General features: G+C 39.9%; 1 pseudogene; it reads right to left on the reverse strand.

Moving 5' to 3' along the window:
* Positions 1 to 1,907: 1,907 nt before the first annotated feature.
* The window catches only part of LOC124080586 (DCN1-like protein 5), a 92,077-nt pseudogene continuing 69,691 nt past the window's right edge, over positions 1,908 to 24,293 (reverse strand).

A 24,293-nucleotide genomic window follows, 5' to 3' on the forward strand; every position in this document is an offset into this window, starting at 1 on the left:
TTTATTTTGTTTTGTTTTAAAATGGGGTCTCGCTATGTTGCCCAAGCTAGCCTCCAACTTGTGATCTTTCTGCCTCAGCCTCCTGCATAGCCAGGATTAGTCACATGCTGTGATGCCTGGCACCAGCATCCAAAAATACATTGTTTTGCTTTATTTTACTTTTTAAATGTTCTTACTCTCATTTAGCTTTTGTCACTTAGAAGGGAAAACATCCCTCAATTTAAAAGTCAGACAAATTGGGCCCTAGCTCTTTATGTTATATGATATACATATTACATTAAACAACATATATATGTATATTTATATGAATATATATAGTGTGAATATATATATGTGTGTGTGTGTGTGTGTGTGTGTATATATATATATACTACATGAATACACCTGTGTCAGACATTACACTCTGTTTCACATGCTTTCTGCATTCACCCTTGTGAGGTGATAACCCCATCCTTATTTTGTAGATGAGGAAGTTTCCCAAGGAGCTCAGCCAATTTGCCCAAGGTCACCAGATAGTAAGTAGCAGAGCCGGAAATGGAATGAGGTCATTTGGTGGAGGTGGGAAAGAGGGTCAAAAACATCCTATCCTTAGCAACAAAGTACTGAGATCTGTAGGGAAGAAAGCAACCAGAACTTACAGAGGTACATGGTAAGCCAGGGTTGAGGGACTGTATCCATGTGACTCTGGGGAAGTCAGTATTTAGGACCACCTGTTGTACTTCTCTCTGCCTGAGACATTCCTGTCCAAGTCCACTAGGCCTCACTGTCATGCTCCTCTTTCTCCCAACCTGGCTAGATCTCCTGTTTTCCTTCCACTTCCTTAACCCTGATATTCATTCCACTTGACCTCTTTCTTTAATTCTTGTTTGCCTGCTTCAAACTGCCACTCTTGGTGGTGGTTCAAGTATAGCATTTTTGACTCTATTGTGAACTTTGAAGCTCATGATCCCAGTACTGGTGTTTCAAGACCCTTTCTGGGTTAGATCTAATTCTCTCCATGGGAGACACATTACCGTGGGAGATCACAGTGGACCCCGGCTTTGCAGGCCTGGGGGCACTTTTGACTGATTGACATCTTATAGTCAACAGGATGCTGGCTCACATAGCACTTCCTTGGGAGCCATCTGCTTCATGGGGACAACTGCATTTGGAGGTATAGGAAGACCATCTGGTCAATGCTTCCAATCCTTCATGTGCACAGAAGTCAGCTGTGGATGTTGTTAAACTTCAGATTCTGATTGAGCAGATCTGGGAAGGGCCTAAGCTGCTTTTCTAATAAGCTTAGAGAAGGTGCCAGTGAATTAGAAAAATGAGATGGTGATTCTCTGCACCAGCTACACATTAGATCCCCTAGGGTGCTTTAATTAAGGTAGACCTGGGTACAAGGAGTTGTAGCAGCTCCCCTGGGGATTCTAATGAACAATCAGAGCTGAAAACTGCCATGTTGCAGGCAGAAACAGGAACTTGGCTGCCAGTTGGCTGAATCCCTGGCCAAGTGGAAGGTGTAGCGTGGCCATGGGGAAGTGGAAGTCCTGGCTCCCAACCCTCTTTGTTTCTTTGCTTTACCCTGCCTGTCCTCACTGTCCCTCACTTTTTCTCTCTCTCTTTCTGTATTCCCCCTGCCCACCCACCCCTTTCCTAATTTGTCTTCCAAACAAGAAAAGTTGAGCAAACTGAAAATTGACAGCTCTGAAAATTGAAGTCACAGGACAAACTGCTACTGTGAAAACTGGAAAAAAAAAAACAAAAACAAAAAACAGGCAAATACAGAGAATCACCACTTCCCAGGAGTAGAATGGGAAACCCACATCTGGGGGGGGGGGTCAGATAGGAACACTTAAGCTGAAGTTGACAGATGGCTGAAGGCGTGGTGTGAGTGAAAGGGAGAGGTAAAAATTCCTGGGAGCTCAGACCGGAGCCCCCACACGTTTGCTGTTATCAGCAAAGAGCCCCACCAGGTTTTCAGAGTAAATCTTGGAGAAAATTGTACAGTGCTTCCAATAGAAGGAGGGGTGGAGGTAAGGTCTGGCTTCTAGGAAATAAGTGTGAAATAGATGTTGGATTCAAAAACAACCTTGAAAATGTGCAAGTGTGTCATTCAGCACCCTGTCATTGAAGAGTTGTCACATGCTAGGCACCAGGCAAGGTGCTGGGGATTGAGCAAGGCGAGGCGTAAGTGCCAGCACCTTCTCCTCCAGGTCTAGGAGTGTGATGGATGGCAAAGGTCTAGGGTAGGGGTGTTTCTCCCCCCTCCCCCCATTTTATTTTCCCTCCAGGAAACCTAATAAACCCCAGAGGCCCCTACGTTTTGGATTGTAAATACTAATTCTAGGAATCTAACTACTCTCCTTTTGAAGTGTAAACACCCCTGTTGAAGCCCAAGGCTAGAGATTTATCTCAGGCCCTGTGAGAAGAGCCAGTTCTTCCCCTTATCATGCTCTGCTTCTGTAAACTTGCTTCCTGCTAGTAACCCAGTGCACAGCCTTCTATCAGGTAGACTAGAAATTGATGGCACCAGATGGTAAATGTTGTGAGAAACTGGAGATGGGGGCTTAGAATGTGGAGCTTGATCTCCTCTGGTGTGAGATAAAATTTGAGTACTCCCACTCTCCATGCGCAGAGTCCCATTTGCTGCTTCTTGATCTGATTCCTGAAAGAACAGGAAATGCAAATAAACAAATAACTGTGCCAGGGGCTGATGGCTATGGCCCCTCACAGCTATGGCTTCTCCTTCCACAGTACTAGCACTCTCCTCTTAAGCTGAACCTACTCTTCCCAGGATAAAGATTATGACTCTGTCTTTCTTGCAAGGTAGGTGTACTCATGTGATAAAGCACTGGCCAACAAGATGTAGTAGAAGTTTTATGTGCAACTTTCTGAGAAATGACCTTAGAATGAGGGACATCCTAGTCCTAACCTCTGGTCTTTGCAAATGTAATGAAGTTAAGAACTTAGATGAGATCCTCCATCACATGAAGGGTAACAGCTCTCTTTTTCCCCTTTTCTCCTTTCTCCCAACTGGAAAGCAGATGGAATAGCTGGACCAAAGAAGGTATCTTGGAAAATGAAGCAGAAGTCCCAACCAACAGCCCGAATGCCTGATGAATTTAGAGTTGTCATACCAGCCTACATATATTAACTTGAGGGAAAAATAATTTCTAACTCAGTGGAGCCGTGGCTATTTTGGGATTTCAGTCTCTTGCAGCAGAATCTTTTACTAACAAATATGCTTACTAACCGCAATAAAGTTATTTTCTTCTTACGCCTCTCATAAACATTTGAAACATAAAGCAATGCCTTAGACATGTTCTGTTTTAGTGTCATCCTTAAAATAGTCAGAAAGACCCTGTGTGATCTGACCCCTGCCTCCCTGTCCAGTTTCATCTTTTTTTTCTTCCCCTCACAAATCTGAATCTTTATTGTTCTGAAATAATAATGTTAAAAACATAACTTGATGGGCTGGGGTTATGGCTTGATGGTAAAGCTCTTGCCTAGCGTGTGTGAGGCACTGGGTTCAACCCTCAGCACCACATAAAAATTAGTAAATAAGCAAAATAAAGGTATAAAAAAACTTGAAACAAAAATGTCAATATTCAGTCTCAGAAGAGGTGTGGCACAATGTCTTTCCCATGTAACAAGGAAACTTCCTTTAAAAAAAAGTGGGGGTAGGGGGGGTGGAGTACTACAGAAGTCTTTTATATGAATGAAAATGTACCCTTTGGATTTTTTCCCCACATCTCATTACTTTGTATACATGAGGGAATCAAAAAGTTTGCATTTTCTTCACAATAGTTCTTGCTATGATGTTTGATGGACTGTTTGCCACTCCACAAATTCATCAAGAATGGGCCAAACACTAAGATGGGCATGAATTGTTCTGCTGAATTCTAATACATTGTATCACTGAGCTTTGTTCATAACAGATACTTTGATTGTCCAGGTACTGGTAAAATAGTGAAAAATGTGGCCATGTCCTCCCAAGCAGAAGAATTAATATAGATTTAGCAGTATCAATATCAAGTCTTCTCTGATTTTTATCCCTTGCAATATCAAAGACATATCTGTATATATATTCTTTTTTATTATTATCCTTTTCTTTTTAAAAATTTTTTAATTTGTTTTAATTGGTTATACATTAAAATGCATTTATGTACTTTGATATATCATACATAGATAGGATATAAATTCTCATTTTTCTGAGTGTATATGTTGTAGAATCATATTGGTCATGCAGTCACACATATATACATAAAGCAATAATTTCTGTTTCATTCTACTATCCTTCCTATCCCCACATGTCCTCCCCTCTCCTCCTCTCATTTCCCTCTACCTAATCTAAGGTAACTCTATTCTCTAGTGCCCCCCCACCCTTATTGTGAATTAGCATCCACTTATTAGAGAAAACATTCAGCCTTTGGTTTTTTGGCTTATTTCACTTAGCATGATATTCTCCAACTTCATCCATTTATTGGCAAATGCCATAATTTCATTCTTCTTTAAAGTTGAGTAATATCCCATTGAATATATATACCACATTTTCTTTACCCATTCCTCTATTGAAAGACACCTAGGTTGGTTCCATAGTTTAGCTATTGTGAATTGAGCTGCTATAAACATTGGTATGGCTGTGTCACTGTAGTATGCTGATTTTAAGTCCTTTGGGTATAAACCAAGGAGTGGGATAGCTGGGTCAAATGATGGTTCCATTCCAAGTTTTCTGAGGAATCTCCATACTGCTTATCATAATGGTTGTACCAATTTGCAGTCCCACCAGCAATGTATGAGTGTACATTTTCCCCCACATCCTCGCCAACATAAATTGTTGCTTGTATTCTTGATGATTGCCATTCTGACTGGAGTGAGATGAAATCTAAGGGTAATTTTGATTTACATTTCTCTAATTGCTAGAGATGTTAAACATTTTTTCATATATTTGTTGATCGGTTCTTCTGTGAAGTGTCTGTTCAGTTCCTTAGCCCATTTATTAATTGGGTTATTTGTTTTTTTGGTGTTAAGTGTTTTCTGAGTTCTTTATATATCCTAGCAATTAATGCTTTATTGGAGGTGCATTTGGTAAAGATTTTCTCCTAATCTGTAGGCTCACTCCCTCACATTATTGATTGTTTCCTTTGTTAAGAGGAATATTTTTAATTTGAAAAAAGATAGCCTATTCAACAAACAGGACTGGCAAAAATGGAAATCCATAGATAACAAAATGAAATAAAACCCCTGTCTTTCACCCTGCATTAAAATCAACTCAATGTGGATCAAAGACTTAGACACTAGAACAGAGACCCTGCACCTAACAGAAGAAAAAGTAGGCCCAAATCTTTACCATGTCGCCTAGGATCTGGCTTCCTTAACAAGACTTCTAAAGCTCAAGAAGTAAAATCAAGAATCAATAAATGGGATATATGTATTCTTAAGTGATGAAATATCATTCAGCTGTGAGCGCAAAAAATCAAATTTGTTCTGTAACTTTCTGTGCAGTCACACTGTAATGAACTCATTCCTTTTAACCATTCATGCTTGGTTAAAAAAAAAAAAAAATCCCATGCTTTCAGCCTCCAATTCCTTCGCTAAAACTAATATGGTAATATTTTCAGGTTCCACATCAATGTCTTCACAAAATTTTTCCATTCCTTCTGGCCCTACAACTTCATCTGAACCTGCATACTCATAAAACCAAGCCAGGCACTTCTTGCTTGAAAAATGTGTCCCTCCTCTTTTCAGTCAGCAGGGGATTGGGATCCACAATAGCTGGAGATTGTACACTTTTGAGGCCTCTGTCTTCCACTACAGCCACTGCCACCCCAGAGGATTTTCTCTTCTTCATTGGGATCTTCTGCCCTCCCTGACAGAGTGGGCTGAGGGTGCCTGGGAAGAGGATCGCTGTCCACTGGAGGCCCTTTAGCGCTGGCACCCAGTTCCCAGAGACAGCAGCCGCCTGAGGGCCAGCCCTCACCGGTGTCCTCCTTGTCTCTCGGGTGAGGACAAAGGTAACTCCTGGCTGCTCACCAGGAGGAGATCCAGTTTCCTATTAAGCTACCCTTTCTCACATAGGTGCTCTTGATGTACTGCAGCCTCCTGCATGCATTCTCTCATCTCACAAACACCTGTGAGGGCCTACTATGTGCTAGGCACTGAGCATACAGCAGCAAAAGTCAGTCATCAAAACTACCCTTAAAGCCAGGCTTTTCTGTTCCTTTTATGAGCCAATTTATTTGCCAACTCAGGGCCTTTGGCCCTGTGTCCCCCCTATCTAGGGCAGCCCTGTCCAACAGAAACTTCTGTCACAGTAGAAATGTTCTATATCCATTCTGGATAATATGGCAGCCCTGAGCCATGTACTCATGAGTACTTGAAATGTGGCTAGTGTGACTAAGCAATGAATTTTTATTTCATTCCACTTTAATTAATTTAGGTGGCCACATGTGGTTGTGCTCTACTCCCTACTCTAAATGGCCTACTCCTTGAGGTGGTTGTAGCATGTGCCATAAATTCTTGGACATGCCTCTGAGAGATGGGATCTTTATCTTCCTCTCTTGGATCTGGGTGGACTTGTGACAATGGTGGCAATGGCATTACAAAATTTCCAAGGCTGGGTGCCAGAAAGTCATGCAGCTCCTGCCTTGGTCTCTGGAAGGCTGTGCCCTTGGGACACTTGCTCTTGGGATGCTGTATTCAACCCAGCCACCATGTTGTGTGATGCTGATGCCCAAAGCGAACCCACATGTAGTTGCCTCCACAAGATATCACCACAACTTGATGGCTTTAAATAAGGGAAATGATCTCCTGCATTCTGGAGGCCAGAAATCTGCAATGGAAGTGTTGAGAGGGTTGTTTTCTTCTGGAGTCTCTGAAGGAGAATCTCTTTCCTATCTCTCTATCTCCAGATGGTTGCTGGCAATCCTTGACCTTCCTTGTGAAGTGGATCAGAATGTGCCACCCTAAACATGCCACCTTGGCATAAGTTTGAGCTGAAGGCAATAGAGAAACAGCAAATGTAGTAAAGATCTCTACCTCCCCCTTTCTGACTAAAGGCAGCCTATGAATGTCCCTTTGTGAAGGGGCCCCTGCCCCTCCCAAGGGAAACAACAATTGTCACTGAAGAATATGGCACTGGTCCTCCTAAAAAAGCCTTTAAAAATAAGCTTTATCTTCTGTAAGTGTCCTCCTTATATAAACTCTATTTTTTTCTTTCATCAATTTATCTTTTTATCAGTTTGATTTGCAGGCCTCAGCCCCTGAACCTAAGAGGGTATAGGAAGAGTTTTTTCTCTCCTATGTTTGGATTATGGACTTCAGTCTCAATCTCTGGCCTCATATTCCATCTACCTCATGTTTCTCCTCTATCTGCAGCTCCCTCTCTTTCCTCTTATGAGGATACCAGTTGTTGGTTTTAGGGCCCAATATCTTTCCAGGATAACCTCATTTCAAAAACCTTATCTTGATTACATCTGCAAAGACCCTTTTTCCAAATAAAGATTTCATATTCATAGGTATCAGGGTTTTGGACTTGGACATATTTTTTGGAGTCACTATTCAGTCCCCTGTGGCACCAGACATGTGACCCCCCAGCTGTTGGAGTTACCCTGACATTCAAGTCCTGGATGAGACCCTCAACCTTGTAGCAGAGATAGGACATTCCCACCATGCCCTGTTTGAATTCCTGACCTACGGAATTTTTTAGCATAATAAAATGGTGTTGTCTTGTGCCACTAAGTTTAGAAAGGTTAACTATGCAGCAATAGATAACTGGAAATTCCTATTCATCCTCTAAGCCCCAGTTCCAATAATGAGTCCAGAAAGGCCTCCTTAGACACCTGTGCCTGCGTGGTTTAAATTGTATTCCCTTCTTCTTGCTTTTCCTTTAGGGCACTTACCACAGTTTGGAATTACATAGGCAGTTTAGTGTTTTGTTTCATGTTTAAAAACATCAGTCTCCCCCACTGGACTTGAGTGTCTTGAGAGAAGGGACCCAGTTTGTTTCACTCGGCACTGTGTTCTGTGCAGGCCAGGTTCACAGTTAAGGTCCAGTAAAGATTTGCTGAGTGAATGAAATGCTGGGCTTTCTGTGACTGAGTCTATGACTGACGCTTATTTCCTTGTCATCTGAACTGAGGCAGCTCCTGGAAAATGTTGCTTATTTTGCCATTTCGGCTCTTCACAGATTTAAATAGCTAGAATGCATCAAGTGGAAAGCAGGATTTTTACTTTGTAAAATGCAAACATTAGTTTTTGCTGTTTCGGTTACTTGCATGTGAGTTATTGCCATGGTATCCAATTGTGGTGAAAATGAGTGAATGAAAAACACAGAGCTGGTCATCGGCCCGGTGGTGAGATGCCTCTTCAACTTTTTAAAACTTATTTTTAGGTTTACAAAATGGACCTTAATGTGTCCTTGTACGTAAGTAAGCAACAATCTCAGGAAACTTCCATCTCTGCTATGAAAGTTTAATGACAAAGCCAAATGAATAGGCTCTCCTTGACATCTCGGCCAAAGTGCAACTTTTTCTAGAAAGTCCATTGGTATAAGTTCTCCTGTTATTTTTCTTGGAGCAGTAATGGAAATAGGATTTGAATTAAAAGGCAAAGCATGTTAAATAACACCAGAATTAGATAAAACAACCATTTGTATAAATTACCACAGGGATAGAGCATTATAAAAAATCAGGGAGGAGGTAGGAATCTTAATAAATACTGAATTCAAGGTGTGGGTGCTCCCTGTGTGACAGTCATATTAGTCACTGGGCTTGGTGGCTTGGTCCATGATGAGCAGAGGATTCCTGTCCCTCCCAAGGTGCATCCAACTTGCACACAGTAAGAATTTTAACATGAACTGCGAGACCCTGGGTGATCATTTCCCATGTTTGCTCAGATTCCGTATTTGGGTATGAAGCATCCACCAATCACAGAGCCAAACTAATGGCCTACGTTGTTTATTTCCCCTGCAAGCTGCTATGCTTTGGATCTGCAATATCCCCAAAGGGCCACGTGTTAAAAGTTTAGTCCCTACGTTGGCACTATTGGGAGGTGGAGTGAACTTCAAGAGTATGAGGTGTGTCCTAGTAGACATTAGCAGCATCCTGGAAGAAGATATTGGACCTTGGCCACTCCTCTTCCTCTTCCTCTTTCTTTCTTTTTTCTTCCCATCCATCCATTCATCCATCCATGAGGTGAGCCACTTTGCTATACCACACACTCCTGCCATGATGTTCTGCCATGCCACAGGCCCAAAAGCAATGGGGCCAAATGACCATGAACTAAAACCTCTAAAACTATGAGACAAAATAAACCACCTGTCTTTTATAAATTGACTATCTCAGGTATATTGTTACAGTAATGAAAAGCTGGCTAATGCACATAACTATCTCCTTATCTAATTTGTGCACACCAATCCAATATTTCCCCTGCCCCAAATCACCCAGGCCCAGGTCCTAGACAAGCAGAGATAGCCACTATCACCCAAAGTCCCCTGACATCTTTCAAACTAGGCAATCCTAAGCCATCTCCCCTGCCATGCCTTGCTTTTCTCACAGAAGGCATTGTACCCTTGTTCCTGCCTCTGCCTCCTGAGTGCTTTCATATATGGCCAGGCATGACATGGTGTGCCCCCTCCTCTCAGGAACCATAAGTCATGGATTCTTTCAGAGGCTGTCACTCAGTCACCTCTATAAATTAAAATTCTGTGGGTCCATTTGAGATGAACCTGCCTTTTGGGCATTGTTGTGTTTACTGTTCTCTGTCCAGAAACTCTTCCCAGTATACCAAACCCTGTATTGACATGGTTTCTTCTTTCACTGCATCAAATTTGGCTCAAATGTCACTGCTCCTGACTATCCTATCTGACATAACAACCTCTCCTGCCTCTGAGGTCTCTGTGTCCTTTGGAATACTTTATTTTTCCTCGTAGTGCTCATCACCAGCTTCTTTTGTGTGATTTCCCATCCCACATAGCATAAGTTTCATTAAAACAAGGCAGGGATTTTGTTTTGTTTATTCAAGGTTTCTACCACTAAGAATAATCTTAACACATAGAAGATATAAAGTGTGTATTTCTAAACGGAATAAACTCCATTTGTCCAGAGTACCTGAGCTTGTTAATAAGCACATGAATGGTCTGAATCTCCTTCAATTTTATAACTCCCAATGGCGCTGGAGTTCTGTGAGAAGCCAACCCTCTGGATCAATATGACATGAATTTCTAAAAGAGACTAAGTGCTTCAAAAACATCCTGGATAATCCAGGATAAAATCCCAGGCAAACAGGTTTGTGGAATCAATACTGGGGACTCCTGGGGATTAAGGAAAAGTGTGCAATCACCATTCCTGAATTATCTGGCTATATGCCATTTCTCTGAATGTTTGCTTTGCAATGGGTTTTGGGCTCTGTGAGGCTGAGGAGTTAAAGAAAGTAATTTATCCCTACTCACAAACTATGCATGTCGTCTTATGATGTCAAAGTAGAGTCTGGGAAGCACTTTGTCAAGTGTTAGCACAGACACTGTTCACTGTGGGCAGGACGCTTTCCCTATGGATGGAGCCTGCATTATCTATCTCTGCTAGGGCAGCTCTCCAGTTGCAGCACAATTGATACCAGCAGCCTGCTTCTCCCAGCGATTGCAAGCATGCAAACACTTTCAAAGGAAAGCTGGATACCACCAGATTCTTGCAAAAAAAAATATCCCAGATCTGTTTGTCACCCAGGTGAAGACAATGCAATAATAATGTCTAGAAATACAGAGGTCTTATAAGAAGACAGGGAAGGGGAGGAGGAAAGAAGACACAGAATTGCTATTCATCATTGGTATGCCCAGCGCCTCTGTGGAAAAATCCCTAAATATCTTTCTGTACAGGGAGATTTGGAAGCTGATTAACTGTGGGCTTTCAGATGTTTTCCTTTCCCTAATCCAGACTCTATCATTTAGAACTAAAACCAGATGGATTTTTGTCTAGTCTCAGAGTTTAAAGATATTATATAAAATTATTGAAATGAAGAAAGTTAGAGGAAAGAGTTTTGGAGAATAAGAATGTGCCTGTTTCCAGACTGTCCGGGCAGACAGCCCTTGTGTACATGGTGTCCAGGTGAAGTTCTGTGAACACAGCCACATCCATTGATGACATACTACCTGTACCCGCCTCGTGAGAGCAGAGCCCGTAGTCAACAGCTGCCACAGAGGTAACCAATGAATGAAAACACTGAATATATGGTACTTCACAGAAAGGTGTGCTGGAGTCTGGTAGCTATTAAAGGAAAAGGGTGACCTCAGGCTGTCATGGTCTGATTTAAATATTTCTGAGAACTATATAATACTCTTCTTCACTTTGATTCCCTCTTTATTAGACAATCCTCTGACTGTTATTAGATTTCTCAAGTATGTTTCCCTAGTAAGAAGAGAATGTGGCCCCTAGTAAGAAGAGAATGTGGCTGGACGCAGGGGTGCACACCTGTAATCCCAGCAACTCAGGAGGCTGAGGCAGAGGATCACGAGTTCAAAGCCAGCCTCAGCAAAAGCAAGGAGCTAAGCAACTCAGTTAGACCCTATCTCTAAATAAAATAAGAAAAAAGGGAAAAGCCTGGGAATGTGGCACCCCTGGGTTTAGTCTCTGGTACGAATAAGAAGGAGGAGGAAGGAGAAGGAGAAGGAGAAGAAGAAGACAAGAAGAAAATATATACACTTGGAAATAAGAATTTCTAATCCTCCCAACAGTTATATTTTTCACTGTAAATGGCCAAATTGACCTTCCAATACAGCCTGATAAATTCATGTAGGGTCCTCCAGTTGTCAGGGCTCCAGCGTTGCTTGATACTGAGCTGTCACTGATCCAGATGTGAAAGACTGTAAGACCATGCTCTGGACCTGGGTAGATCCTAGAATTGGAGCCCAGTAAGGCCCAATCTCACAAAGGGTTGCATTTGTATCTCATGTGAAATAAGGACTATCTGGTGTTTCTGAACTTAAATTTCTAGGCCTCTCCCCTTTAATATTTTTTAAAACTTTTATGGAAGCAATACATCTGTAACATTTTGAAAAACAAAAAATAGATACAGGATTTATAAAAAGTAACATTCCCCTCTCCAAAAGACCCTCCTGATCTCTATCTAGTTTGTACTACCCAGAAGAAATCATTTTCAACTCTTTTCACTAGTTTTTCACATTTGCCTTCAAAAATAACATGCTAAATAAAATTCCTTGGAGTACTATCATGTCGAGCAAATAATTATAGTTGTCCCTCAGGATCTGCAGATTAGTTCTAGGAACACTGTGGATACCCAAGTCTTCAGATGCTAAGCACCTTGTGCAAAATGGCGTGATGTTTGAACATAACCTACATATATCATCCTGTACAACTTAAAGCATCTATAGATTACATATAATAGTACATTCAACGTGAATGCAGTATAAATAGCTGATATTATTGTTTAGAAAATAATTACAAGAAAAAATTCTGTTCAGTACAGACACAATTTTTTCTTCTCCCCCATTTCTTTAAAATCAGTACATTATAATTATATATAATAATGACTTTTTTGTTACACATTTATACATGCACACAATATAACAATATAATTTGGCCAACATCCTTCCCCAGCACTCCTCCCTTTTACCCCTCCCATCCCTTTCCTCTATTTATCTCCCTTTGATTTTCATGAGATCCTTGCCCCACCACTTTCTTTTCCTTTTTTCTCTCTACTTCAACAAATGAGAGAAAACATACAACCCTTGACTGCCTGAGTTTGGCATACTTTGCTTAACATATGGTCTCAAGTCCCATCCATTTTCCTGCAAATGACATAATTTCATTCTTCTTTATAGTTGAATAAAACTCCATTGTGTATATGTACCACATTTTCTTTATCCATTAATCTGTTGATGGACATCTAGGGCAGTTCCATAGTTTGGCTATTGTGAATTGTGCTGCTATAAACATAGGTAAGTATGTATCACTGTAATATGATGATTTTAACTTTTCAGAATAATATACCAAAAGGTGGTATAGCTAGGTCACGTGGTAGGTAGTTCCATGCCTAGTCTTTTGAGGAACCTCCATATTGATTTCCCTAGTGGTTGTACTAATTTACGACCCCACCAACAGTGTAAAAATGTTCCTTTTTATCCACATTCTTTTTAGTATTTATTATTGTTTCTATTCTTTTTTAATATTTATTTTTTTAGTTGTAGCTGGACACAATACCTTTATTTCACCTATTTATTTTTATGTGATGCTGAGGATCGAACCCAGGGTCTCGCACGTGCAAGGCAAGCACTCCACCGCTGAGCCACAACTTGAGCCTCTTATTGTTTGTATTCTTAACGGTTGTCATTCTGACTGCTGTGAGACGAAATCTCTGTCTTGATTTGCATTTCCATAATTGCTAATGATGTTGAACATTTTTTCATATATTTGTTGGCCATTTGTATTTCTATGTAATTCATTTGCCCATTTACTAATTGGGTTATTGTGGGGGTTGGTATTAAATTTTTTCAGTTCTTTATATATTTTAGATATTAATCCTCTGTCAGAAGAATAACTAGGAAAGATATTCTCCTGTAGATTCTTTCTTCACATTTTCAATTGTTTCCTTATCTGTGCAGAAACTTTAATGTGATGCCATCTCATTATTAACTGTTGGCATTATTTCCTGATCTTTAAGGGTCTTATTGAGAAAATCATCGCCTGTGCCTATATGTTGGAATGCTGACCCTACACTTTCTTCTAGGAGTTGCATAGTTTCTGGTCTAATTCCTAGGTTTTTTGATCCATTTGGAGCTGATTTTTGTGCAGGTTGAGAGATAATGGTTTAGTTTCATTCTTCCACATATGGATACCCAGTTTCTCCAGCACCATTTGTTAAAAAAGCTGTCTTTTCTCTAAGGTATGTTTTTGGCACCTTTCTCAAGGATCAGATACCTGTAGATGTGTGGGTTTGTCTCTGAGTATTCTGTTCTGTACTAATGGTCTATGTGTCTGGTTTTGTGCCAGTACCATGCGGTTTTTGTTATAGCTCTGTAGTATAATTTGAAGTCAGGTCTTGTGATGCCTCCAGCATTGCTTTTTCAGCTTAGAATTGCTTTGGCTCTTCTGGGTCTTTTAGTCTTCCAAATGAATTTTTGGACTGATTTTTCTAGTTCTGTGAAGAATGTCATTGGTATTTTGATGAGGATCATATTGAATGTATATTGCTTTTGGTAATATGGTTATTTTGACAATATTAATTCTGCTTATCAGTGAACATGGAAAGTCTTTCCATCTTGTGTCTTCTTAAATTTCTTTCTTCCGTATTCTATAGTTCTCACTGTAGAGATTAGATTTATTAGATTTATTGATTAGATTTATTCCTAGGGTTTTTTTTTAAGCTATTGTGAATGGGATTGTTTTCCTGATTTCTTTCTCAGTGAATTCATTGTTGGTATATAGGAATGTTATTGATTTTTGTCTGTTAATTTTGAAACCTGCTATTTTGCTAAATTTGTTTATTAGCTCTAGTAGTCTATTGGTGAAGCTTTTTGGATCTTCTAAGTATAGGATCATATCTTTGGCAAACAATGATAATTTGACTTCTTTCATTCCTATTTTATCCCCTTTATTTCCTTCTCTTGCCTAAGTGCTCTGGCTAGAATTTCTCGTACTTTGTTAAATAGGAGTACTTTTATAAAAATTCTCTGAAAATTCTTGTATTGTATTACACATGAGATTTTGGGCAATATCTCAGCTCTAAACCATAACACATAGTCTCCGCCATTCTCTAGCCTGATGACTTGGCAATACAGTGCCCCTCCCTGTGATTCTGAGTTTGTAAAATAAGGGAGTGATCTAAATAGCTTCTCTGGATTTTTCTCAAGCTACAATTATTATATCGACACCAATGCTTACTGAAAGTAAATATCCCCAGAGGGGAAAAGAAATATAATCTGCTTCTACATAAAAGTGACTCATAAGGACTGTGTCTGGCTCTCCTCCTGACATCTCCTGCATTGAAAGTGTCCTGAGAGTAGTGGTCACTTTGTACATATCCATGCTTATATAGGGTTGGCAAGAATACCAACTCCAACTTTTCAGAGTAGCAGCTTGTGGTTAGGAAGTATGACCTTTGTGTTCTTATGCTAGCTTCCAAGCCCTGGTATAGTATAGCCCAAGTGTTGCTTTATCTAAATCCTCAATCAAAACAAAAGATAATAACTGTATTTGGGTGAGGTCTCGTGGAGATTCTCCAATGCTCCCCTCCCTGTGGCCTTAGCTAAAGCAAGGTCTGGAGCCAGAGGAAGAGCCAAATAGACTGGTCACATGGAGCCAAGCCACATAGATGAGATGGAATCTACTGGGTTCAGCTATAATATTCTGATAATGTAGTATATGAAACAGACCATTTCCAGGATGTTATGGGTTGAACAGTGTTTCACAGAAGATATTTTGAAGGCCTTACCCCCAGTGCCTCAGAAGGTGACCTTAGAAAGAGGGGCATTGCCAATATAATTAGTTATGATAAGGTCCTACTGGACTAGTGTTGATCCTTAATCCAATATGACTGGTGTCTTTAGAAGAGAACACTGACAAAATACAAGGGAAGAGCACTATGTGAAAATAGAGATAGAGATGGGGGTGATGCAGCTGCAAAGAATGTCAAAGATGGTCCACAGCCTCCAGAAGCTAGAAAAGTCAAGGAATGACACTCAGAGTTTCAGAGGAAGCATGGTCCTGCAGGCACTTTGATTTCAGACTTCTAGCCTCCAGAATTGTGGAAAAAATACCTTTTGGGGGGTGGGGGGTGGGGTCTTACACTAGCTGGTTTGGATGTTTTACTTTGTTATGGCAGCTCTAGGAAAATAACACACTAGATATGCCTGCAAAGGGAGCCAAATAAAATGGAATTTGGCCAAATAAAATTTGAATTTGGCCATCAATAGTTATCACCTAGTTTAAAAGGCACCAACACTATAATCAGAGCATGCTGTATGTATGTATGGAAATGTCAGAGCAAATCCCATTAATTTGTCCAATGAGTATGATTGAATAATTATAATAATAAAAAGGATCAATGCAATGTTTAAGCCAGCTGAACTTCAAACATAATTAAATGATCATCAGTATTTAAATCCTCAGACAGCCAGTGAGTGAAACGGAAAACTTCATATTCTAGATAAATCCCTGCCATCATTCCATCTACATTTAAAACACTGGTCTCTGTTTTGGGGGCTTTATTGACATTTTGTCAACAAAATTATTAAGAATTTATCATGTGCCAAGAACTGTGCTAGGTGCTGGGGATACAGAGATCAATAGGGAAATATATGGCCCCTTCTCCTTCCTGGAGTTCTCATGCTTGTGAGAATCACAGACATTAAACACTTTTTTTTCAAATAGTAAATGTAAAAATTACAATCACTAAAAAGACAACAGAAAAGTTCAAGTGCTATTATTAGTATGTTAATGAGAAATCTGATCGGCCATGATCAGATCAGACCAGTCCACTCTTTTTTTTCCCAATTTTTAAAATTTGTTCTAATTTTTAAAATTTGTTCTAGTTATACAAGACAGTAGAATGCATTTTGACATCATACATAAATGGAGTATAACTTCTCATTTGTCTGGTTGTACTTGATTTACAGTTAGACAGGTCGTGTAATCATATATACACATAATGTCTGATTCATTCTATTATCATTCCTACTCCCATGCACCCTCCCTTCCCTTCACTCCAAATTACTTCTATTCTCCCCCATTGTGAATTAGCATTTGCATATTAGAGAAAACATTTGGCCTTTGGTTCTTTGGGATTGGTTTATTTTGATTAGCGTAATATTCTCCAGTTCCATCCATTTACCAGCAAATGTCATAATTTTATTCTTCTTTAAGGCTGAGTAATAATCCATTGTGTATAAACACCACATTTTCTTTATCCATTCATCTGTTGAAGGGCACCTAGATTGGTTGATTGTTTAGCTATTGTGAATTGTGCTGCTATAAACATTGATGTGGCTGTGTCACTGTAGTATGCTGATTTTAAATCCTTTGGGTATAAAACCTAGGCGTGGGATGACTGGGTCAAATGGTGGTTCCATTCCAAGTTTTCTGAGGAATTTTCATACTGCTTTCCATAGTGGTTGCACCAATTTGCAGTCTCACCAACAATGTATGAGTGTGCCTTTTTCCCCCACATCCTCACCTACATTTATTTGCTTGTATTCTTGATGATTGCCATTCTGACTGGAGTGAGATGGAATCTCATTGTAGTTTTGGTTTGCATTTCTCTAATTGCTAGAGATGTTGAGCATTTTTTAAATATATTTGTTGCAGATCAGCCCACTCTTGAAAAAGCAAACAAAACAAACAAAACCCACCCTGATTTATAGCCTTTGCTCTAACGATTCCACCATGACTGATTTCAAGTTATTCTTGTCAGTGAAGACAGAATTGGGACAAGATGGTCTCAAGAGGATAGATGTGGAATATAGTAAAGTAATTAGAATATGATGAGTTTTGAGTGTGTGTGACATTGGCTTCTAGTATATTGAATTGCAAGTGTATATTATTTAATATCCAATAATGGCTGTGTTTAACAGCTAGCTTGCAGAATTCCACCTCTCACAAGTTTGGATCAGGAGGCTAAGGAAGGCCTTCCCATGGAGGTGGAATGGAGCATGAAGGTAGGAATGATAGAACTTACAATGAAAGGTGAATTGGAATTAGCTAAGTACAGAAGAAGGGAGGATGATCAGGCAGGGACAGTAGGGTTAAGCAGGTTCTGGATTAAAGAAAGCCTGGAGTCGTTGAGAAACCAGGGGCAAAGGAAGTGAGGGAATGTGTGGGAAAATGAAGGTAAAGAGAAAGAGAAGGACCAAACTCCGCTGGGCTTTGTAGTCCATGGGAGGATCTTGCACTTAATTTTTAATGCAATGGAAAACTATTGAAGATTTTAAGAAGGGGAGTCTTGATCTAACTTAGGTATTTGAAATATCATCTTCCTCACTGCATTGGTTGAAATGACTTAAAAGCGGATGTAAAGGTAACGAAAGCACAAGAACCAAAGGGGGAAAATACAGATAAGTTGGACTTTGTAAAAATCACAACTTTTGCCTGGGCACAGAGGCGCTCGCCTGTAATCCCAGCAGCTCAGGAGGCTGAGACAGGAGAATCGCAAATTCAAAGCCAGCCTCAGCAATGGCGAGGCGCTAAGCAAATCAGTGAGACCCTGTCTCTGATAAAATACAAAATTGGGCTTGGGATGTGGCTCAGTGGTTGAGTGCCCCTGAGTTCAATCTCTGGTACACCTTCTCTCCCCAAAAAAGAAAAGAAACCCTTTGTGCATCAAAAGGCACTACTGAGAGTAAAAAAAAAAAATTCACCAAATGGAGAAAACATTTTAAAATCATGTGTCTGGAAAGGTCTAGTATCCAGAAAATTTAAAGCATTCTTATAACCCAACAACCAGAGCAATCTAATCTAGAAATGGGCAAAGGGCTTGAATAGACATTTCAAAAAAATAAGTATATACAAATGGCAACAAAGAACATGAAAAGATTGTCAACATTATTAGTCACTAGGAAAAGAGAAATCAAAATCACAGCGAGATGCCACATGACCACGAGGATGGCTATAATTAAATAATAACAAGTAAGTGTAGTAAAGATGTAGAGAAATTGGAGTCCTCATACGTTGCTGGTGTGAATGTAAAACTGTATAGCCTCTTTTTTTAAATATTTTTTTTAGTTATAGATGGGCACAATAACTTTGTTTTATTTATTTATTTTTATGTGGTGCTGAGGATCGAACCCAGGGCCTCACACGTGCCAGGCAAACGCTCTGCCACTGAGCCCCAACTCCACACCCCTATATAGTTTCTTTGGAAAAAATTTATCGTTCTTCAGTAAGTTAAGCGTAGATTGCATATGACCTAACAAACCTACACTTATATAAACCCCCCAAAATTTAAAACAGGTGCCCAAAAATTTGTTCATGCTTGTACTGCCCACAGCAGCACTTTTCAAAATTGCCAAAATGTAGAAACAATGCAAATGTCCCTCAGCTGACAAATGCATGAACAAAATGTGACATATCCATATTATTATCTGGGTATTGTGTTTGTCAGATTTCCATTGCTGTGACAAAATACCTGAGGTGAACAAATTAGGAGGAAAAGTTTATTTTTGCCCAGGATTTCAGAGGTTTCAGTCTCTGGTCACCTGGCTCTGTTGCTTTTGGGCTTGTGGTGAGGCAGATCATCACGGTAGAGAACATGTGTTAGAAAGCTGCTCACCTCATGACAGTTGGAAAGCAAAAATATTGGGGAGCTGGGACCTAATGTCCCTTTCAAGGGCATATCCCCAGTGACCTTACTTCCTTCATGAGGCCCCACCTCCTAAAGGTTCTATCACTTGCAATAGTGCCACAGGCTAGGAATCAACCCTTTAGCACATGGCCTTCAGGGAATATTCAAGATCCAAACTATGACAGCCACAGAGGAATTAAGGACTGATACATGCTATGGCATGAGGAACCTTGAAAATATGACACCAAAGAAGCCAGACACAAAAGGTCATGAATTGTATGATTTTATTTATATAAAATGTACAGAAGAGGCAACTACAAAGATAAAAAGCAAATTAGTGGATGCCTAGAGTTGGGAGTAGGGGAAGGAGCCAGTAGGAAATACTGCTTAATGCATGTGGCTTTTTATTTTGGGGGGATGAAAATATTCTAGAACTAGAGAGTTTCGATGTTTGCATAACGTTGTGTACTAAGCACCACAAAATTGTTCTCTTTACAAGGGTTAAATGTTAAATTCTATGTTAAACATATTGATAAAAAATACAAGTGAATGTACAGAGCCTGTTAGGAGATAATTGGTTGATGAACTCATGAGGACTTGGGAGTGGGGTGAAGACACCTTCGATTTTTGACAATAGCAACACATAGGTGGCTATGCCTTTACCAGAATAAGAACGTCTAAAGGTAGAAATGAAAAAATCTTGGGTTTCCTCTTGGACCTGTTGTGATTGAAATGCCTGAGGAATGTCTTAGCAGAATTTCAGGAACGCAGTCCCCCTGTCTTCTTGTTACCTCCCATCTCCAGGTGACTGCCACATCTCCAAAACCCCTGTACTTGTTCAGAAAAGAAGCTGTGGGCGTTTGGCGTAAGATAGCAGGGTAGAAAGTTTTCCCCAGAAAGATAGCAAATGTCTCATTCATCAGATAAGTGTCACATGGCCACGCCTCACTGCAAGGGAAGGCTGAGGAGTAATTTTGCTGAGCACTGTTAAAGATAAGGCTGGATACTGAAATAGAAAGGATGTTCTATTGCAATTGGAAAGAGAGTCCCATGTGAACTAACTCATCCTTGATTTGTACAGAAGTGGCTGCAAGTTTTCAAGGGAGGAAGAGAGAATGGTCAGAAGGGACTCAGTAGAGTTGGGATAAAAAATTCCAAAGAGCTGGTCAGTGTAAATGCTGAGTAGACCAGCTATGTCTGCTAGCTGCCAAGGTAGGATTCTGTCTTCCCTACCAGCAACTGGGACCCAAAAGTCTTCCTGATGATTATATTTTAAAATAATGGCTTTTAGGAGTTTAAAGATACTTCTGAATCATAGGGGAAAAAAACTATATATATATATATATATATATATATATATATATATATATATATATATATATAAAAGGACAAGTTCGTCGTCGGAGATTAAAATGCACACACACACAGATAGCAGTGACAAAGATGAAGCACTTTACTGCAAGCTGGTTCTAGCTTATATAGAAAGTGAGAGTCAGTTATCTTAAACCAGGAAGCTCCCAGGGCCAATCATAGTAAAGGCCAGGTCATCACCTACAGTGCACCCACGCCCACCCTGCATAAGATTCATGGGGGGCACGAACTGTCCACGAGTACGGAAGACGAGAGGGCCAATTAGAAGGTTTTCAAAACAACTTGTTATGCGCCCACTGGCAACTTGCCCGCCGCCATGTTGCATTAGGGGCTTCTTATCTGAAAGGCCCGGGGAGTTCTAGCTGCCCACTGGCAATTTGCCCATCGCCATGTTTGAAAGGCCCGGGGAGTTCTCAGGGAGACTCCCAACAATATATATATATATATATATATATATATATATATATATATATATATATATATATATATTAGAGTAAAGCTTCAGAATTGTAAACCAGCTCTGTCATTGGGGGTTGGTTATATGGCAGCCTTGAGCTTTCTCAGACCAGTAATTTGAGGGGGGCTAGTGTCATCATATGGATGTGATCTGAGCTATTAGAAACTATGCACGGTGTTTGTTCAAGACTCTTAATATGAAAAACAGGAAGGTGGAAATGCTGCAAGACTAAAGTTTTTATAGGCCAAGGTTGAGGTATAGTCAAGACGAGGGCTCAGAGACGTACGGCTAGAGAGAGCTTCTGCCAACATACTGAAACCCCTAAACAAAAATGGGATTCTGCTTTATGAGGCAGAAGCCAGAAATGGATATTGGGTTGGTAAGTATCAGGGTCTTCCAAACCATGTACTTCATGTCATGAACAGCTCCACAGAATTTGTACAAGAAGGCTTGACAATAATATTAGGGAGATTCAATATCCTTTTAACTTGTCTTTGAGACTGAGTGACTTCATTTCCCTTCATCTTTCTTCATATTTAATTCATAGTTCTCAAAACTGTAATCATTTCAGTCAATTTTCCCCAGGTCATTTTGACTTTCTGATATCTTGTGTGAGCCCAGATTTAGGCTCATTTGTAAAGGGAGAGAGTAGAAATCAGCCTTCCTCAGCTGGGAAATTCTAAAAGGGAAGTGTGCTGGTGCTATGCTCCAGGAAAGCAAGGTAAAATAACCACACGGATGAGAATTTAGAGAAGTTCAAACTTTCTCTCTGAAGAATTGGTAATTGAGTCTGCTAAACAAACTGATAATAGGCAGATTAACAGGAGATAAAGCGCACAAGTGTGTTCACGTGCTTGTGTGCATGGAAGCCATACAAAATGAAATTCAAAGGCCAGATGGTTGAGGCTTGAATGCTCTTTTTATGAGACATTTGAGGGAGGATTGTAGGCAATCATGGAGTGGGGTGAAGGGTGTTAAAGACAGAGAATGAGGTTGGTCAATAGATAATAGCCTAGGGACAAAGTTCCTCTGGGCTCTAGGCGTGGTGTTTGATTTTCAGACTTTTCCTCTGTGATATGAATTTAACCTTCTCTAGTTAATGGAATTTCAGTAAAAGTTGAAGGCAACTGTGCTCCTGTTTGGCAGATGTGATCTTTAGGGATAAAGAAACTACAGAGAGAGGGCTGGGGTTGTGGCTCAGGGGCAGAGCACTTGCCTGGCATGTGTGAGGCACAGGGTTGGAGTCTCAGCACCATATATAAATAAATCAAATAAAGGTCCATCAACAACTTTAAAAATGTATATTAAATTTAAAAAGAAAATATAGAGAGAGTCTTTCTCCATATTTTGCTCCTTTCAGGTAAAATCTGGGATATCATTTATTGAAGCCCAACAAGAGTTATGGCCTGACAAAGAGTCTTCGCCTGGCCAAACTTTAGTCAAGTGTCTAAAATTTCTGCCCTATCAGTACACTTCTTTGAAAACTCCAGTTTTAGCAAACAACCCTGATGAATCAGTTAGTAAGAACCACTCATCCTTGATATCTAACTACTCCCCATGTCTGAGCAGGTTCTTCATCCTGTATTGTTCCCCAGGAGATGTCTGATCACACTATTTTGCCTTCAGCAAGAATCCTATTAGAAGACTGGGGTCGTAGCTCAGTGGTAGAGCACTTGCCTGGCATGTATGAAGCACTGGTTCCATCCTCAGCATCACATAAAAATAAATAAATAGAGTATAGGTATTATGTCCATCTATGACTGAAAATATTAAAAAATAAAAAAGTCATGGCTTAAAAATATCCTAGTAGATCTGTTTAGCCAGAATTCCTCTTAATAATTTTCTGTCCATTGAACCCCACTTTGTTCCATGGCTGTAAATTCCCATTTGCTCATAATATATTCTGAGTTGAATTCAATCTCTTCTCTACTGCAAGATCACATTCTGTTGGTGATACAAGATCCCAGTATCTATCGTGATGGTCCTGAAAAAATTCTTCCTTGTCATGTTTTGACAAGTATCATTGAATTTTTTTCCTTAGGAGTTCCTAACCTTTTCAAGCATGGTCACACGTGCCTATAATACCAGAAACTCAGGAGGCTAAGTCAGGAGGATGGAAAGTTTAAGGCCAGCCTCTGCAATTTAGTGAGACTCTGTCTCAAAAATAAAAAAATAAGAAGAGTTAGGGATGTGCCTCCATGGTACAGCACCCCAGCATTCAATCTACAGTACTACAGAGAGAGAGAGAGAGAGAGAGAGAGAGAGAGAGAGAGAGAGAGAAGAGAATTTCCAACCTTTGACACATAGGATAATAGTAGTATGTAGAATGTACAATCAGGAAGGTTTCAGTGACCCATGACTTGATGATATTAACTTTCTTATTCTACCCATCTAGAATTTCATTGCTTGGTGTTACTCAAAGATGGGAACATTTCAGGAATAAAATAACCTTTCAGTTCCTCATGAGTAAGCCTAACCTAAAACAAATTTAATTTTCAGTTATAAAAAAAGACATGTCATTTAGAAAAAAAATGTCAACTAACACAAAATGACTGAATTTTTGCACTTCACTTTTAACATGCAACACCCTAGGAAACATCAGGATTGCTATTCCAGGCACACACGTACACACATACGTAGTACTTTCTTAAAAAGGCAGATGTTAAGTAAGTTGTACATTGGAGGATCATTTAAGGCAAGCCGTGTCATTTTCTTTTACTTGCCTCAAGTGTTTAATGTTGGCTTTGTGGCTCTAAGAGAAAATATCCCCTTTCTCCTCTGTACCCTACAGCTCTGTTATCTCATTTATAAAACATACAAGAGTTTCTCTAGATAATTCCACTTGTAAGCATTAAATTTCATTCTGCATTTTTTTTTCTCTTTGCTATTTTAAGGAAATACAGTTTTGTAATTAAGAATTGAAAAAACAAACTGCAGGAGACATTGAAAAGAGCCCAGCTTTGGGAGTCAGTGCATAATGCAGTTCTCGTGCTGAAGTCTGGGCCAGTCCCTCTACTTTTCTGGGTTTCCTCCAGCTTTAACGGTCTGATGTGGGTTATGTAAGCAAGCTGTTAGACAGATGCAGTGAATTATTCTTCTAGCTGCAAGTTATAGCAAAATCGACTCACCAAGACATTAGTTAGAATCTTATTTCACCATCGGAAGATTCAGAAATAGTTTATTGATTTAGTGG

This window comes from Marmota monax, unplaced genomic scaffold (assembly GCF_021218885.2).
Source record: "Marmota monax isolate L192 unplaced genomic scaffold, Marmota_monax_Labrador192_F-V1.1 WCK01_AAM20220418_F8-fsc00018, whole genome shotgun sequence".
Lineage (NCBI taxonomy): Eukaryota > Metazoa > Chordata > Mammalia > Rodentia > Sciuridae > Marmota > Marmota monax.